Here is a 20381-nt window from a genome sequence, read left to right as displayed (position 1 = left end):
TGGAATGCCTTTTCCCCTCAGGATCCGGCATTCAACCGCCATGCCGTCAAACGCAGCCGCGGTAAGTCTTGGAATAGACATGGTACTTGCTGAATCAAGTCCCTTCTTAGCTCCCCAGGCCCTTAGTCCTCTGTGAGCATTTCTTGAAGTTCCGGGTACCAAGTCCCTCTTGGCCAATCCGGAGCCACTAGTATAGTTCATACTCCTCTATGTCTTATAATTCTCAATACCCTGGTTATGAGAAACAGAGGAGGGAACACATACACAGACTGGTACACCCACGGTGTTACCAGAACATCCGCAGCTATCGCCTGAAGGTCTCATGACCTGGCGGAATACCTGTCCCGTTTTTGTTCGGGCGGGACGCCATCATGTCCACCTTTGGTCTTTGCCAACGGTCCACAATCATGTTGAAAAACTTCCCTATGAAGTTTCCACTCTCCCGGGTGGAGGTCATGCCTGCTGAGGAAGTCTGCTTCCCAGTCGTCCACTCCCGGAAAGAACACTGCTGACAGTGCTATCACATGATTTTCCGCCTAGCGAAAAATCCTTGCAGTTTTCACTGCCCTCCTGCTTCTTGTGCCGCCCTTCTGTTTACGTGGGCGACTGCCGTGATGTTATCCCACTGGATCAATATCGGCTGACCTTGAAGCAGAGGTCTAGCTAAGTTTAGAGCATTATAAATTTGCTCTAAGCTTATTTATGTGGAGAGAATTCTCCAGACTTAATCACACTTCCCTGGAAATTTTTTCCCTGTGTGACTGTTCCCCAGCCTCTCAGGCTGGCCTCCGTGGTCACCGGCATCCAATCCTGAATGCCGAATCTGCGGCCCTCTAGAAGATGAGCACTCTGTAATCACCACAGGAGAGACACCCTTTTCCTTGGATATAGGGTTATCCGCTGATGCATCTGAGGATGCGATCCGGACCATTTGTCCAGCAGATCCCACTGAAGAGTTCTTGCGGGAAATCTGCCGAATGGAATTGCTTCGTAATAAGCCACCATTTTTACCAGGACTCTTGTGCAATGATGCACTGACACTTTTCCTGGTTTTAGGAGGATCCCGATTAGCTCGGATAACTCCCTGGTTTTCTCCACTGGGAGAAACACGTTTTTCTGGACTGTGTCCAGAATCTTCCCTAGGAACAGTAGACGTGTCGTCGGAAAAAGCTGCGATTTTGGAATATTTAGAATCCACTCGTGCTGTCGTAGAACTACTTAAGATAGTGCTACTCCGACCTCCAACTGTTCTCTGGACCTTGCCCTTATCAGGAAAGCGTCCATGTTTCTTTTAAGAAAAATCATCATTCCGGCCATTACCTTGGTAAAGACCCGGGGCGCCGTGGACCATCCAAACGGCAGCGTCTGAACTGATAGTGACAGTTCTGTACCAGGAACCTGAAGTACCCTTGGTGAGAAGGGCAAATTTGGACCTGTAGGTAAACGTCCCTGATATCCAGTGACATCATATCGTCCCCTTCTTCCTGGTTCGCTATCACTGCTCCGAGTGACTCCATCTTGATTTGAACGCTTGTATGTAAGTGTTCAAATATTTCAGATCTCACCGAGCCGGTTGGCTTCAGTACCACAATATAGTGTGGAATACTACCCCCTTCCTTGTTGTAAGAAGGGTACTTTGATTATCACCTGCTGGGAATACAGCCTGTGAATTGTGTGAGGGGGAGACGTCTCGAATTTCCAATGTACACCTGGGATATTACATGTAGGATCCCGGAGTTCCCTTGCGAGTGTTGCTGAAACTCTTGAGATGACCCCCTACCGCACCTGAGTCCACTTGTACGGCCCCAGCGTTATGCTGCGGACTTGGCAGAAGCCGTGAGGAGCTTCTGTTCCTGGGAATGAGCTGCTTGCTGCAGTCTTCTTCCCTTTCCTCTCCCCCTGGGCAGATATGACTGGCCTTTGCCCGCCTGCCCGTATGGGGACGAAAGGACTGAGACTGAAAAGACTGTGTCCTTTTCTGCCAATATGTGACTCGGGGTAACAAAAGGTGGATTTTTCAGCTGTTGCCATGGCCACCAGGTCCAATGGACCGCCCCTTTATACGGCAATACTTCCATATGCCGTCTGGAATCTGCCTCACCTGACCACTGTCGTGTCTTCGTCTGGCAGATATGTACATCACATTTACTCTTTGATGCCAGAATGCAAATATGCCTCTGCGCATCACACATATATAGAAATGCATCCCTAAAATGCTCTATAGACAATAAAATCCTGTCCCTGTCAAGGGTATCAAAATTTTCAGTCAGGAAATCCGACCAAGCCCCCTCAGCGCTGCACATCCAGGCTGAGGCGATTGCTGGTCGTAGTATAACACCAGTATGTGTGTATATACTGTTATGATATTTTTCAGCTTCCTATCAGCTGGCTCCTTGAGGGCGGCCGTATCTGGAAACGGTAACGCCATGTTTTTTATATGCGTGTGAGCGCCTTGTCCACCCTAAGGTGTGTTTTCCAACTCGCCCTTACTACTGGCGGGAAAAAGGGTATACCGCCCATAACTTTCTGTCGGAGGAACCCCACGTATCATCACACACTTCATTTAATTTATCTGATTCAGGCAAAACTACAAGTAGTTTATTCCCACCCTACAAAATACCCTTATTTGTGGTACTTGTGGTATCAGAAATACGTAACACCTCCTTCATTGCCCTTAACATGTAACTTGTGGCCCTAAAGGAAAAATACGTTTGTTTCTTCACCGTCGACACTGGGGTCAGTGTCCGTGTCAGTGTCTGTCGACCGACTGAGGTAAATGGGCGTTTTTACAAGCCCCTGACGGTGTCTGAGACGCCTGGACCGATACTAATTTGTCCGCCGGCTGTCTCATGTCGTCAACCGGCTTGCAGCGTGTTGACATTATCACGTAATTCCATAAGTAAGCCATCCATTCTGGTGTCGACTCCCTAGAGAGTGACATCACCATTACAGGCAATTTTCTCCGTCTCCTCACCAACATTTTCCTCATACATGTCGACACACACGTACCGACCTACAGCACACACATACAGGGAATGCTCTGATAGAGGACAGGACCCACTAGCCCTTTGGGGAGACAGAGGGAGAGTTTGCCAGCACACACCAAAAGCGCCATAATGTATATAACAACCCTAGAAGGTGTTGTTTCTATATATGGGCTCTTAATATATAATTATATCGCCAATTTATGCCCCCCTTCTCTTTAACCCTGTTTCTGTAGTGCAGGGGAGAGTGGGAGCCTTCCTCACCAGCGGAGCTGGTCAGGAAAATGGCGCTGAGTGCTGAGGAGAATAAGCTCCGCCCCTTTCACGGCGGGCTTTTCTCCCGGTTATTAGGAAAACTGGCCTGGGTTAAATACATACATATAGCCTTAATGGCTATATGTGATGTATTTATTTGCCAAATAGGTATTTATATTGCTGCCCAGGGCGCCCCCAGCAGCGCCCTGCACCCTCCGTGACCGTGTCAGTGAGCCGTGTAGCAACAATGGCGCACAGCTGCAGTGCTGTGCGCTACCTCTCTGAAGACTGTGAAGTCTTCTGCCGCCTGTTTCCGGACCTCCGTTCCGCCGTCTTTCTTCAGCGTCTGTAAGGGGGATCGGCGGCGCGGCTCCGGGACGAACCCCAGGCTGACCTGTGTTCCGACTCCCTCTGGAGCTCAGTGTCCAGTAGCCTAAAACTTCAATCCTCCTGCACGCAGGTGAGTTGCAAGTCTCTCCCCTAAGTCCCTCGTTGCAGTGATCCTGTCGCCAGCAGGAATCACTGATTAGAAACCTAAAAAAAAACTTTACTAAACAGCTCCTTAAGAGAGCCATCCAGTTTGCACCCTTCTCGGACGGGCACAAAAACCTAACTGAGGCTTGGAGGAGGGTCATAGGGGGAGGAGCCAGTACACACCATGTGACCTAAAAAGCTTTTTAGATGTGCCCTGTCTCCTGCGGAGCCCGCTATTCCCCATGGTCCTGACGGAGTCCCCAGCATCCACTAGGACGTTAGAGAAAAGTAGATTTACCCGCGGTAGCTGTGGAAACCAGGTCTGCGACACCATCCCCAAATAAAACTTCACCCTTGTAAGGTAAAACCTCCATATGCTACTTTGAGTCGGCATCACCCGTCCATTGGCGGGTCCACAGGGCTCGTCTAGCAGAAATCGCCATGGCGTTGGCTCTCGAACCTAGCAGCCCAACGTCTCTCTGAGCGTCTCTCATATATAAGACTGCGTCTTTAATGTGACCTAAGGTCAATAAAATGGTATCCCTGTCTAGGGTATCAATGGCAGTTGATAAGGTATCTGTCCAAGCCGCAACTGCGCTACATACCCATGCTATTGCCGGTCTGAGTAAAGCACCCGTATGCGTATAAATAGATTTTAAGGTAGTCTCCTGTCTGCGATCAGTAGGATCCTTGAGGGCTGCCGTGTCAGGAGACGGCAGCGCCACCTTCTTGGACAGACGCGTCAAAGCCTTGTCCACCCTGGGCGAAGATTCCCACCGTACCCTGTCCTGTGCAGGGAAAGGGTACGCCATAAGAATCCTCTTGGGAATCTGCAGTTTTTTGTCTGGAGTTTCCCAAGCTTTTTCAAATAACTCATTCAGCTCATGAGATGGGGGAAAGGTAACCTCAGGTCTCCTTTCCTTATACATGCGCGCCCTCGTGTAAGGGACAGAGGGGTCATCAGTGATATGCAAAACCTCTTTTATTGCAATAATCATATATTGAATACTTTTGGCCACCCTTGGGTGTAACCTCGCATCATCGTAGTCAACACTGGAGTCAGAATCCGTGTCGGTATCAGTGTCAGCTATTTGGGATAGGGGACGTTTTTGAGACCCAGAAGGGCCCGGTGACCCAGTCGAAGCTGTGGATTGACTCCCTGCTTTTTCCCTGGACTCTGCTTTGTCCAATCTCTTATGCAACAAGGTCACATTTTCATTTAAAACATTCCACATGTCCTTCCAATCATGAGTCGGCGTTGTCGACGGAGACAGCACAATCATCTGCTCCACCTCCTCCTTAGATGAGCCTTCCGCTTCAGAAATGCCGACATACGCGTACCGACACCCCCACACACACACAGGGATATAGTTATAAGGAGACAGATCCCCAATAAGGCCCTTTGGAGAGAGAGAGAGAGTATGCCAGCACACACCCAGCGCCAACTGACACTGGAAAATAAACTCCCAGATAATAGCGCTTTTATATTAATCACTGTGTTAATACACTCACTGCGCCTTCAAGTGCCCCCCCCTCCTCTTTTCGGCCCTGTGTCACAGTGTTCAGCAGGGGAGAGACCGGGGAGCCAGCTTCTCTGCAGATCTCTGTGGAGAAAATGGCGCTGGTTAGTGCTGAGGGACCAAGCTCCGCCCCCTCCAGCGGTGGGCTTTGGTCCCGCTCAAATTATCACAAAACTGGCAGGGGATTTATAGAATTATTGCCTCCGCAGTGTCTAAGCTTATAATGCCAGAATTAGAGGTTGCTATTGCTGCCCAGGGCGCCCCCCCTGCGCCCTGCACCCATCAGTGCCCGCTAGTGTGTGTAGTGTGTGTGAGCAATGGCGCGCAGCGTTACCACTGCACGCTTACCTTAGTGAAGATCTGAAGTCTTTGCCGCCTTGAAGTCTTCTTTTCTTCTTATACTCACTCGGCTTCTATCTTCCGGCTCTGCGAGGAGGATGGCGGCGCGGCTCTGGGACTAAGGTGAGATACATACCAGCTCACACCTCAAACATGCCGTACAACATGGCATTCAACCCAACGCATGCAACGGCATGAATAATGACAGCAACAGGCTGACTATAACCGCAACACATGTGTAACCATAACCAATAACTGCAGATACAGTACGCACTGGGACGGGCGCCCAGCATCCTCTACGGACTAACAGAAAAGGATTTACCGGTAGGTATTAAAATCCTAGTTTCTCCTTACGTCCTAGAGGATGCTGGGGACACTTCAAGAACCATGGGGTTTATACCAAAGCTCAAGAACGGGCGGGAGAGTGCGGATGACTGCAGCACCGATTGACCAAACAAGAGGTCTTCCTTAGCCAGGGTATCAAACTTGTAAAACTTTGCAAAAGTGTTTGAACCCGACCAAGTAGCTGCTCTGCAAAGCTGTAATGCCGAGACCCCCCGGGCAGCCGCCCAGGATGAGCCCATCTTTCTGTAAAATGGGCCTTCACCGATTTCGGTAACGGCAATCCAGCCGTAGAATGAGCTTGCCGAATCGTATTACAAATCCAGCGTGCAATAGTCTGCTTGAAAGCAGGAGCCCCAATCTTGTTGGGATCATACAGGACAAACAGAGCCTCCGTTTTCCTAATCTGAGCAGTTCTGGCTACATAAATTTGCAAAGCTCTGACCACATCTAGAGACTTCGATTCCCCAAAGGCGTCAGTAGCCACTGGCACCACAATAGTTGGTTCATGTGAAACGATGACACCACTTTAGGCAGAAACTGCTGACGAGTTCTCAACTCCGCTCTATCTTCATGGAAGATCAAATAGGGGCTCTTGTGAGACAAAGCCGCCAATTCAGACACCCGCCTTGCAGAGGCCAAGGCCAACAGCATGATCAATTTCCAAGTGACGAATTTAAACTCTACCTTACGTAAAGGTTCAAACCAATGAGATTGCAGGAACCGCAACACCACGTTAAGATCCCATGGTGCCACCGGGGGCACAAAGGGAGGTTGGATGTGCAGCACGCCTTTCACGAAAGTCTGAACTTCCGGAAGGGAAGCCAATTATTTTTGAAAGACAATTGACAAGGCCGAAATTTGTACTTTAATTGAGCCTAACTTTAGGCCCGCATCCACACCTGCTTGCAGAAAATGGAGAAAACGGCCCAGCTGAAATTCTTCCGTAGGAGCCTTCTTGGATTCACACCAAGACACATATTTTCTCCAAATACAGTGATAATGTTGCGCCGTTAACTCTTTTCTAGCCTGAAGCAGTGTGGGAATTACTTCACCGGGAATACCCTTTCGGGCTAGGATCCTGCGCTCAACCTCCAAGCCGTCAAACGAAGCCACGGTAAGTCTTGGTACACGCACGGCCCCTGCTGTAACAGATCCTCTCGTAGAGGAAGAGGCCAGGGATCTCCTATGAGCAATTCCTGAAGATCTGGATACCAAGCCCTCCTTGGCCAGTCTGGAACAATGAGAATTGCCTGAACCCTTGTTCTTCTTATGATCTTTATCACTTCTGGAATGCGTGGAATCGGAGGGAACACATATACCGACTGAAACACCCACGGTGTCACTAGGGCGTCCACTGCTATTGCTTGAGGGTCCCTCGACCTGGAACAATATCTCAGAAGTTTATTGTTGAGGCGAGACGCCATCATGTCTATTTGAGGAATTCCCCAACGACTTGTCACTTCTGCAAAGACCTCTTGATGAAGACCCCACTCTCCTGGATGGAGATCGTGGCTGCTGAGGAAGTCTGCTTCCCAGTTGTCTACACCCGGAATGAAGACTGCTGACAGAGCGCTTACATGCCTTTCCGCCCAGCGGAAAACTTTTGTGGCTTCTGCCATTGCCGCTCTGCTCTTCGTTCCGCCCTGGCGGTTTACGTACGCCACTGCTGTTATGTTGTCTGACTGAATCAAGACGGGCAGATCGCGAAGAAGATGTTCCACTTGTAGAAGGCCGTTGTAAATGGCTCTTAACTCCAGAATGTTTATGTGTAGACAAGCTTCCTGGCTTGACCATTTTCCCTGGAAATTTTCCCCCTGTGTGACTGCACCCCAGCCTCGGAGACTTGCATCCGTGGTCACCAGGATCCAGTCCTGGATCCCGAATCTGCGTCCCTCTAGGAGGTGAGAGCTGTGCAGCCACCACAGGAGTGAGATTCTGGTTTTGGAAGACAGGATTATCTGTCGGTGCATGTGCAGATGGGATCCGGACCATTTGTCCAACAGGTCCCACTGAAATACTCTGGCATGGAATCTGCCAAACAGAATGGCCTCGTAGGCCGCCACCATCTTCCCTAGCAACCGAGTGCATTGATGAATCGACACTCTTGCTGGCTTCAGAATCTGTTTGACCAGGTTCTGAATTTCCAGAGCCTTTTCCACTGGAAGAAAAACTCTCTGTAATTCCGTGTCCAGAATCATACCCAAGAACGACAGTCTTGTCGTCGGAACCAACTGTGATTTTGGCAAGTTTAGGAGCCAACCATGTTGTTGCAGAATTGTCAGGGAGAGCGTCACGCTCTGCAGTAATTGTTCCTTGGACCTCGCTTTTATCAGGAGATCGTCCAAGTACGGGATAATTGTGACTCCTTGCTTGCGCAGGAGAACCATCATTTCCGCCATAACTTTGGTGAAAACCCTCGGAGCCGTGGACAGACCAAACGGCAACGTCTGAAATTGGTAATGATAATCCTGAGCGGCAAACCTCAGGTAAGCCTGATGTGGAGGATATATGGGGACGTGTAAGTAGGCATCCTTTATGTCGACCGACACCATAAAATCCCCTTCCACCAGACTGGAGATCACTGCTCGGAGAGATTCCATCTTGAATTTAAATTTTTTTAGATAGAAATTGAGGGATTTTAAGTTCAGAATAGGTCTGACCGAGCCGTCCAGCTTCGGGACCACGAACAGGCTCGAATAAAAGCCTTCTCCCTGTTGTGACGGGGGCACCGTGACAATGACTTGATTTTGACATAGTTTTTGTATAGCACCGCATACCACCTCCCTGTCCGGAAGAGAAACTGGTATGGCTGATTTGAAAAATCGTCGAAGGGGCACGTCTTGAAATTCCAGCTTGTACCCTTGGGAAACTATTTCTAATACCCATGGGTCTAGGGTTGAACGAACCCAGGAATGACTGAAGAGTCGGAGACGTGCCCCCACTGGTGTGGACTCCCACAGAGGAGTCCCAGCGTCATGCGGTGGATTTGGTAGAAGCCGGAGAGGACTTCTGCTCTTGGGAACCTGCCACCGCCGGTGACCTTTTTCCCTTCCCTTTCCTCTTCCTCTAGAAGCAAGGAAGGAAGACCCTCGTCCTTTTTTGTATTTATTTAGCCGAAAGGACTGCATCTGATAGTGGTGCGTTTTCTTTTGTTGTGCAGGAACATAAGGTAAAAAGGATGACTTACCCGCGGTAGCCGTAGATACCAGGTTAAGAAGGCCGTCACCAAACAAGACACCACCTTTATACGGCAGAGACTCCATAGCCTTCTTAGAGTCAGCATCAGCATTCCATTGATGAACCACAATGCTCTCCTAGCTGAGACTGCCATAGCATTGGCTCTTGATCCCAAAAGGCCAATGTCCCTCGCAGCTTCCTTAAGGTAAGCTGCAGCATCCCTGATATGACCCAGAGTCAAAAGAATGTTATCCCTATCCAGGGTATCAAACTCAGATGACAAGTTATCTGCCCACTTTTCAATAGCGCTACTCACCCACGCTGAAGCAGCGGCAGGTTTGAGTAGCGTACCCGTAGTGACATAAATGGATTTCAATGTATTTTCTTGCTTACGATCCGCAGGTTCTTTTAGGGCTGCCGTGTCAGGAGACGGAAGCGCCACCTTTTTGGACAGCAGTGACAGAGCTTTGTCAACAGTGGGGGGGTGACTCCCACTTTTCCCTATCCCCAGAGGGGAACGGATATGCCACCGGAATTCTCTTGGGAAACTGAAACTTCTTGTCAGGATTTTCCCAAACCTTTTCAAAAAGAGCGTTCAGTTCATGAGAGGGAGGAAACGTTACCTCAGGTTTCTTTCCTTTAAGCATACAGACCCTTGTATCAGAACAGCAGGGTCCTCCGTGATATGTAACACGTCTTTTATCGCCACAATCATGTACTGAATGCTTTTAGCCAGTTTTGGATTTAATCTGGCATCACTATAGTCGACACTGGAGTCAGAGTCCGTGTTGGTATCTGTATCTGGGTAAAAGAACGCTTTTGTGACCCCGATGGGGTCTGAACTTGTGACAACACATACTCCACAGATTTATTCCATGCCTGGGTCTGAGACTCAGAGATATCCAATCTCTTATTTAATAGAGCAAGCACTCAAAACATTTATCCAATCAGGCGTCTGCGGTGCCGACAGGGTCACTCCCACAGTCGTTTCTTTACCTAATCCAGTCTCCTCCTGGGAAGAGCACTCAGCCTCAGACATGCCGACACACGTGTACCGACACCACAAACACACTGGGCATATAGGGGACAGACCCACAGTAAAGCCTGTTAGAGAAACACAGAGGGAGTTAGCCAGCTCACAACCAAGCGCCTATCCCAGTACTGAAACGTTTTATACAATGCCTCAGACCTGTTAGCGCTTTTATTATTATTAAAACAGCACCAAATTAACTGTGCACCCCGCCCGCCCTTTTCACCCTGTTGCTTGTACAGCAGTGTAGGAGGACAGGACCAGCGTCTCTGCAGCTCTTTGAGAGAAAATGGCGCTGATGAGAGCTACGCCATGCCCCCTTAATGGCGCGCTTCAGCCCCGCTCTGTAAGGGGGGTGACGGCGGGCTTCGGGAACGAGCATCTAGGCGTACCTAGCAATCAGACCCTCAGGAGCTAATGGTGTCCTGTAGCCTAAGAAGCAGAGCCTTGAAACTCACATAAGTAGGTCTGCTTCTCTCCCCTCAGTCCCATGATGCAGGGAGCCTGTTGCCAGCAGGTCTCCCTGAAAATAATAAACCTAACAAAAGTCTTTTTTTAGAGAAACTCAGGAGAGTTCCTCAATGTGCATCCAGTCTCACTGGGCACAGAATCTAACTGGAGTCTGGAGGAGGGGCATAGAGGGAGGAGCCAGTTCACACCCCTTTGAAAGTCTTAAAGTGCCTATGTCTCCTGCGGATCCCGTCTATACCCCATGGTTCTTGAAGTGTCCCCAGCATCCTCTAGGACGAAAGGAGAAACATAGTAAATACTGGATGTATATCACAGGGTGTTGTACCACACAACCCTGACTGTATGCACTCTTTTTTAACTAACACTGTCCACTGACAGGTAGAATACTTAAGTGTCCTGTAAAATGCACGGCGCCGACGAGCAGGTGGCTTTACAGAAGAGGATTTGCCCAAGCAGTCCCAGGAACAGCGCAGCTCCGTGTAATGGCGGCTGACAGGGAATGAGGGAGAGAAATGCAGCTCCAGGGCGGGAACATTTACCCAAATGGCACCCTGGGACTGGGGGAGGGGCTACAGGTCAGGCCTTATCCCCCTGCTGGCTTCCCCACCGGGCGCTGCAGGCTGCAATGAAACAGGTTTTAACAGAGACAAAAAACCCATCTGTACCCTGTGTCCCGGAGGCTAGTGGAGCGGCTGCCCCTTACAGTGTCCAGCCCAGCACCCACAGCCGCGCCGGATCGCGATTACAGCGGGCCAAAGAGACCCCTCTCCTCCCCTTTGAACGCGGCCACGCGATCCAGGAGACAGCGGCGAGTGTGTGACTAACCGAGAAGAACCCCGGAGCCTCCGCTGTAGTTACCCGGCAACCAGGGCACGGGAGTATACAGCGCCGCTGGGGGAGTGATGGAGCTGCAGCAAGGGATGTCCAACTGACATCTAACACTGCTGCAGCCCTTGAAGATTTCAATTATTCTCTCATACATCCTAGAGGATGTTGGGGTCCATTTCATGACCATGGGGTATAGACAGGTCCGCAGGAGCCATGGGCACTTTAAGACTTTTCAAGGGTGTGAACTGGCTCCTCCCTCTATGCCCCTACTCCAGACCTGTTTTAGAAATATGCCCAGGCAGACTGGATGCACTCCAGAGGAGCTCTACTGAGTTTCTCTGAAAAGACTTATGTTAGGTTTTTTATTTTCAGGGAGAACTGCTGGCAACAGTCTCCCTGCTTCGTGGGACTGAGGGGGCAGAAGTAGGAACCAACTTCCTAAAGAGTTTCATGGCTCTGCTTCTGGCTGACAGGACACCATTAGCTCCTGAAGGGAACTGAACGCTAGCCGTGCCTAGATGCTCACTCCCACAGCATGCCGTCACCCCCCTCACAGAGCCAGAAGACAGGTGTTAGAAGACAGATCTTGAATCAAGAAAGTGACGGCTAAAGGTACCACGCGGCTGGCGGGAGCACAGCACGCCATGTTGCCCACACATACACAAACGGTGCAGGGCGTGGGGGGGGGGGGGGGGGGGGGGGGCACCCAGGGCAGCATGAAACCTATGGAAACTGGCATAAATAAGGGGCATAACTTGCTGAGGCACAGTCCTACCCGCGCCAGTATAAAAAATTACCTCATAACCTCATTAAAGCTGAGGAGAAACACGCCATTGGAGAGTGGAGCTTCCTCCTCAGTCAGCCAGCACACTGCTCAGCGCCATTTTCTCTCTCTCCTCAGGCTGCAGAGACAACGCTGGTCCTCCTCCACTACTGAACAAGTATCAGGGTGCAAAACAGGGTGGGCCACAGTGAATTTGGTGCTATATAATTGTGTGATTAGCATTCTAAAAGCGCTGCCCGTCAGTGGGCATTTTGTGTTCAGACATTGTGTTACTAGCGCTGGGTTGTGAGCTGGCAAATCCTATCTGTGAACCTCTGACAGATTTTACTGTGGGTCTGTCCCCTATAAGTTCCAGAGTATCTGTGGTGTGGTTGTGCACGTGTGTGACATGTCTGTGGCAGGGAACTCTTCCTCTGTGGGAGACATGTTAGAGACACAGAGGTGTAATATAACACCAGGAGCCTGACTGTGTGAAAGGTTACATGATAGTGTGAATCATATCAGTAAGAGGTTGGACTGAATCTCATACAGAAACTGAATATAATCTGTTGAAGATGTGATTTTTAATAGTTCTCCCTTTCATCCACAGGGACCCCTCTGGGTCACATACAAATTTGCACAAGTAGTACAAACTGATACCAACACGGACACTGATTCCTGTGTCGACACTAGTGATTCCAGGGGAATAGGTCCTAAGTTAGCAAAAAGCATTCAAAACATGTTTTAGCTATAAAGGAGGTGTTAGAAGTTACGAAGCCCCCTCTTTTACCACAAGGAGAGGGTTTACTTTAGTAAAGTAGTAATGTAATTTTCCCTCCACCTCAGGAGTTGAACAGTCTCTTGGAGGGAGTCTGATTTAACCTGAATAGAAATGTCAGATTCCCAAAAGGAATTCAGGCAGCTTACCTTTTTTCCAAAAGGTGGGAGTCACCCCACATTTTAGACAGGGCCCTGTCATAAAAGAGAAAAGGTGTTTCTCCCTGCACCTGGAATGGCTTCACTTAAGGAGCCGACAGACCGCAAGTGAGTGAGGTGATCTATTGATGTGGCCAATGAGACACTACTCAGGCCTACCATTGTCTGTGCGTGGGTGAGTAGTGCTATTGAAATCTGGTCAGAAAACTTGTCATTAGACATTGACACAATAGATGGAGACAAGATACTCCTAACGTTAGGTCATATAAAAGACGCTGCTGCGTACGTACTAGAAACCATGAAATATATTGGTCTCTTGGTATCAAGAACCGCTACCATGGCAGTATCGGCTCGGCGGGCGTTGTGGATTCGCCAGTGGAATGCTGATGCAGATTCTAAAAGAAATATGGAGGCTCTCCCTTATAAAGGTGAGGCCTTGTTTGGTGATGGGCTGGATGCGTTAGTCTCGGCGGCTACCGCAGGTAAGTCGACATTCTTGCCTTATGCTCCTACACCGGCGAAAAAGAGACATCACTCTCACATGCAGTCCTTTTTGGCCCAACAAATACAAAAAGGCCAAAGGTTCCCCCTTTTTTGGAGGTAGGGGAAAAGGAAAGAAATCCGCAGCGTCTCCCGGATCGCAGGAGCAGAAGTCCACCCTTGCTTCTGCCAAATATGCAGCATAACGCTGGGGCTCCCTTGCGGAAGTCCGCTCGGGTGGGAGCACGTCTAAAACTTTTCAGCCAAATCTGGATTCAGTCTGGCCTGGACCAATGGGTCTTACAAATAGTGTCCCATGGATACAAACTGGAGTTTCAAGACATCCCCCCATGCCGATCTTTCAAATCGACCTTGCCAGCTTCTCTTCCGGGAAGAGACGCAGTAACAACGGCAATTCAAAAATTATGTCAGGATCAGGTCATTGTCCTGGTACCCTTGGCACAGCAAGGAGAAGGTTTTTATTCAAGCCTCTTCGTAGTTCCGAAGCCGGACGGCTCAGTCAGACCGATTTTAAACCTGAAAAATCTGAATCTCTACCTGAAAAGGTTCAAGTTCAAGATGGAATCCCTGAGGGTAGTGATTTCCAGTCTGGAGGAGGGGGACTTCATGGTGTCAGTAGACATAAAGGATGCTTACTTGCATGTTCCCATTTATCCTCCTCACCAAGCTTATCTGGGATTCGCAGTACAGGATTGCCATTACCAGTTCCAGACGTTGCCGTTCGGACTCTCCACGGCACCGAGGGTATTCACCAAGGTGATGGCAGAGATGATAGTTCTCCTTCGTTAAAAAGGAGTCAATATAATTCCTTATCTGGACGATCTCCTGATAAAAGCGAGATCCAGGGAACAGTTGGTGCAGAACATCACACTCTCCCTGTCAATACTCTAACAACACGGTTGGATCATGAATTTTCCGAAGTCGCAGTTGGAACCAACAACAAGATTGTCCTTTTTAGGGATGATTCTGGACACAGAAGTACAGAGAGTATTTCTTCCAGTGGAAAAGGCTCTGGAAATCCAGAAAATGGTCAAACAAATATTGAAACCAACAAGCATGTTGATCCATCAATGCATTCGGTTGTTGGGGAAAATGGTAGCGGCCTACGAGGCCATACAGTTTGGCCGATTTCATGCCAGAGTATTCCAGTGGGACCTGTTGGACAAGTGGTCCAGATCCCACCTACACATGCACCGGAAAATAATCCTGTCACCCAAAGCCAGGATTTCGCTCCTGTGGTGGCTACACAGTTCACACCTACTAGAGGGACGCAGGTTTGGGATTCACGACTGGGTCCTAATAACCACGGATGCAAGTCTCTGAGGCTGGGGAGCTGTCACACAGGGGGAAAGCTTCCAAGGAAAATGGTCAAGTCAGGAAGCCTGCCTTCACATAAATGTTCTGCAATTGAGAGCCATTTACAACGGCCTTCTACAAGCGGTACATCTTCTTCAAGATCCCGTGCAGATCCAGTCGGACAATGTAACAGCAGTCGCGTACATAAACAGGTAAGGCGGAACGAAAAGCAGAGCGGCAATGGCAGAGGTGACAAGGATTCTCCTCTGGGCAGAAAGACAGGTTAGAGCTCTGTCAGCAATTTTCATTCCGGTAGTGGACAACTGGGAAGCAGACACGATCTCCATCCAGGAGAGTAGGGGCTCCACCAAGAAGCCTTCGCAGAGGTGACAAGTCTTTGGGGAGTTCCTCAAGTAGACATGATGGCATCTCGTCTAATCAAGAAGCTTCAGATATATTGTTCCAGGTCAAGAGACCCTCAAGTAATAGCAGTGGATGCATTGGTGACCCAGTGGGTGTTTCGGTCGGTATATGTTTTCCCTCCACTTCCACTGATTCCAAAGTTCTCAAAATAATAATAAGAACAAGAGAGTTTGAGCAATCTTCATTGCCCCAGACTGGACAAGGAGGGCTTGGTATCCAGATCTTCAGGATTTGCTCATAGAAGATCCTCGGCCTCTTCCTCCTCGAGAGGACCTACTACAGCAGGGGCCGTGTGTGTATCAAGACTTACCGCGGCTACGTTTGACGGCATGGCTGTTGAGCGTCGGATCTTAGCCCGAAAGGGTGTTCCCAAGGAAGACATCCCCACTCTTATTCAGGCCAGGCAAGGAGAAACGTCTAAACATTACCACCGTATTTGGAGAAAATGTGTGTCTTGGTGTGAATCCAAGAAGGCTCCTACGGAAGAGTTTGAGTTGGGATGTTTTCTCCATTTTCTGCAGGCTGGTGTGGATGCGGGCCTGATTGGGGTCAATCAAGGTCCAGATTTCGGCCTTATCCGTTTTCTTTCAAAAACAATTGGCCACCTTTCCAGAAGTTCAGACGTTCGTGAAATGGGTTCTGCACATCCAGCCTCCATTTGTGCCTCCAGTGGCACCATGGGACCTTAATGTAGTGTTGCAGATCCTTCAATGAGATTGGTTTGAAACTCTGCAGTAGATAGAATTGAAGTTACTCACTTGGAAAGTGATGATGCTTTTGGCCTTTGCATCCGCAAGGCGGGTGTCTGAGTTGGGGGCCTTGTCTCACAAGAGCCCTTACCTGATCTTTCATGAAGATAGGGCAGAGTTAAGAACTCGTCAATTTCTTCCAAAGGTAGTTTCGTCTTTCCATATAAACCAACCTACTGTGGTGCCAGTGGCTACTGACACGTTCACTAAGTCAAAGTATCTAGATGTGGTTAGGGCTTTGAAGATTTGTCGCTAGAACAGCACGGATACGGAAAACTGAGGCTCTGTTTGTCCTGTATGCTCCCAAGATTGGGTGTCCTGCTTCCAAGCAGACCATTGCGCGCTGGACAGAGGTACGATTCATCACGCTCATTCTTCGGCTGGTTTGCTGTTGCCGAAGTCGGTGAAGGCCCATTCTACTAAAAGGTGGGCTCGTCCTGGGCGGCTGCCCGGGGGGTCTCGGCATTGCAACTTTGCCGAGCAGCTACTTGGTCAGGGTCAAACACTTTTGCTAAATTTTTATAAGTTTGACACTTTGACCAAACTTGAGGCCCTCATCAGCCAATCGGTGCTGCAGGGTCATCCACATTCTCCCGCCCGTACTGGAGCTTTGGTATAAACCCCATGGTCATGAAATGGATCCCAGCATCCTCTAGGACGTATGAGAAAATAGGATTTTGGTACTTACCAGGTAAATCCTTTTCTTTGAATCCATAGGGGGCACTGGAGTACTCTTGGGATATGGACGGTGTTAGCAAGGACTGGGCACTGAATATTCAAATTTCAGTAACTCTCCTCCCCTCCATACTCCCAGAATACCTCAGTGTTTTTTCCTGAGGCGAACAGGATAGAGAGAATGAACAATGGAGAATTACCTATAACATTATAACATAACAGACAACAATAAAGTCGACACATAACGTAACTGACAACTAACCAGTTGACACCATAACCGATAAATCGGTGAGAATGTGTTACCATAAGATCCACTGAACTTACCCCAACCAGGTAAAACTGCTCTGGGTGGGCGTCCAGTGCCCCCTATGGATTCAAAGAAAAGGATTTACCTGGTAAGTACCAAAATCCTATTTTCTTTTTCATCCACTAGGGGTCACTGGAGTACTCTTGGGACGTACCAAAGCTTCCCTCGTGGGCGGGAGAGCTGATTGGCACCTGTAACACTAGGCGGCCAAAGCTAGATGCTGATGCCTCAAACTTATAAAAGCGCACAAACGTGTGCACTGATGACCATGTAGTAGCACGGCAAAGCTGCATCGTAGAAGCCCCACGACCAGCTGCCCATGAAGTTCCCACAGAACGTGTGGAATGAGCTGTTACTGATGTAGGCGGCTGTAACCTAGCATGAAGGTAAGCCTGACGTATAGTCAGTTTAATCCATCTGGATAAGGTCTGCTTAGACGCTGGCCAACCCATCTTGGCAGCATCATAGAGAACAAACAACGTATCCGTCTTACAAACTGTAGACGTTCGGGATACATAAACGCGTAATGTGCGTACCACATCCAAAGTTCCAGACTGTCCTGTTAACACAGGAACTACTATTGGTTGATTGATGTGAACATATGACACACTACCTTTGGCCAGAAAGCGGGATTCGTCCGAAACTCCGCTCTGTCATCATGAAACACTAAAAACGGTGGCTTGCATGCCAATGCACCCAAATCTGAAACACGCCTTGCCGAAGCTAAGGCTAGGAGAAAAATCGTTTTCCAAGTGAGAAACTTAATATCCACTTGATGTAAGGGTTCAAAGTATGAAGACTGTACAAAATCTAAAACCAGATTCAAGTCCCATGGCGCTGTAGGTGGAATGAATGGAGGCTGTACTCTGAGGACACCTTGCAGAAAGGTGTGTACAGGCGGCAATAGAGGCAATCGTCTTTGAAAGCAAATTGACAAAGCAGATACCTGCACCTTTAGTGTAGATAAACGCAGTCCTCCATCTAAGCCCGTCTGTAGAAATAACAAAAGACGGGATAACTTGAAAGATGATGTCGGAAACTTCCGAGCTTCACACCAACCTATATAGGCACGCCAAATCCTGTAATAATGAGCTGTCGTAACTGGATTTCTAGCACGAAACATGGTTGGTATAACCGATAGTGGAATGCCCTCTCTTCTTAAGAGGGCGGTCTCAACAGCCACCCCTTCACACGCATCCACGCTAATTTGGAGTAAAGGCATGGACCCTGTTGTAACAGGTCCGGACATAGCGGAAGCGGGCAAGGATCAACTGCGAGTAGCCCGTGAAGATCCGAGAACCAAGCTCTCCGAGGCCAATGAGGCGCCACCAGTATGACTGTGGCGGATTCTCGTTTGATCCGTTTTAGCAACAGAGGGAGCAGCAGAAACGGTGGAAACAGATACACGAGGCTGTACGGCCACGCAATCGTGAGAGCATCCACTGCCACTGCCTTTGGATCTCGCGTTCTGGACACATACTGGGGCTTTTGGTGATTGTGGCGAGATGCCATCAGGTCCACTTGAGGGTAACCCCACCTGTGGACCAACATGTGAAACACTTCTGGATTTAATGCCCATTCATTCTCCTGAATGAAAATCCCGATGGCTGAGATAAACCGCCTCCCAGTTGTCCATTCTCGGAATGATCACTACCGCCAATATCACTTGGTGATGGCTGGCCCAATTGAGGATTCGAGCCACTTCCCGCATGCCATGCGGCTTCTCATTCCTCCTTGTTTGTTGATGTACGCGACCGCCGTTGCGTTGTCTGACTGCACTTGGACAGTCTGAGACCGAAGCATGTGCACTACTTGTCGTAGCGCATTGTAAATTGGCCGGAGTTCTAGGACATTTATAGACAGCAATCTTTAGTGATCCGCCCAGAGACCCTGGAGCTGACAATTTTGAACTACAGCTCCCCAACCTCTGAGACTCGCGTCTGTGGTTAGAACTATCCAATTTCAGACGCCGAACCGATTTCCTGCGGTTAGATTGTGTACTTTGAGCCACCAGAGTACAGAAACTCTGGCCCGTGGGGACAATCTCACCCTCTAGTGAATCTGCAGATGCGAGGCCGACCACTGTGCGAGCACATGCAGTTGAAAAGGACGTGAGTGAAATCTTCCGAACAGAAGCGCTTTGAAAGCCGCCACCATTGTGCCTAACAGGCGAATGCACAAACGTGCCGAGGCTTGAGCACTAATCGTACCAGATGACGAATAGTCTGTACCTTCTGTTCTGGTAGGCAAATTCTTCGATCTACCGTATCGAGAATCATCCCTAGGAATTGGTCGTTGAGACGGAATCCGGTGTGAGTTCTTGAAGATGACAATCCAACCGTGCTGAACCAGCACATTGTACGTTAGCAACGCATGTTGAAGGCGCATATGGTGAGACGGAGCTTTGATGAGCAAATCGTCTAAGTACGGAACTATTATCACTTCCAGGGATATGAGATGAGCCATCATAACAGACATCACTTTGGTGAATACCCTAAGCGCCGACGAGAGGGCAAACGGTAGAGCCTGAAACTGATAATGGATCTGCCGTATTGCAAAACGCAAGAACCTCTGATGAGGTGGCCAAATCGGAATGTGTAAGTACGCATCCTCGAGATCCAGCGCAATCATGAATTCCTGTGGCTCTAAACCTGCAAGTACTGTCCGCAGAGATTCCATCTTGAATCTGTAGTAAGTATGCAATATTGGCCTGACCGAGCCATCCGGCTTTGGTACCACAAACAGACTGGAATAATAACCCTGACCTTGTTGGTATACAGGGACCGGAATCAAAACTGCTGACTCCAGCAGAGAGTGAATGGCAATTTACCGAACCGCCCTCTTGCCGTCCGACACAGGCAGTCCTGTCTTGAAAAACCGCAGAGGCGGTAGACAGTCGAACTCTTATCTTTTAACACTAAATTGCGGATCCACCCATCTGTGGATGTCTGGAACCACGCCAAATGAAACGTCTGAAGGCGTGCTCCCACAACTGGAGAACCGAGATGGGCTGGGAGCCAGTCATGCCACTGGCTTGCCGGTGACCTTAGCGCCCGGACGACTGGTGTTGGTTTGTTGAAAACCACGTCCTCGACCACCAGGCGTGGCTGTTTCTCTACCACGGCCTCGAAAGGGCTGAGGTCTAAAGGATTCGAACGCTGGTCCAGAGTATTCCGTGAAAAATACCTTTGTCCAAATCAGGACCAAACAACCTTCGCATAAGGTAATGCTTCTATTCTTCTCTCGACCTTTGCCTCCACCTGCTAAGGACGCAGCCAGAGCGCTTGTCGTGCCACAACGAGTGACGC

Source organism: Pseudophryne corroboree, chromosome 4, assembly GCF_028390025.1.
Source record: "Pseudophryne corroboree isolate aPseCor3 chromosome 4, aPseCor3.hap2, whole genome shotgun sequence".
NCBI classification, from domain to species: Eukaryota; Metazoa; Chordata; class Amphibia; order Anura; family Myobatrachidae; genus Pseudophryne; species Pseudophryne corroboree.
This window is presented reverse-complemented; position numbering follows the sequence as displayed.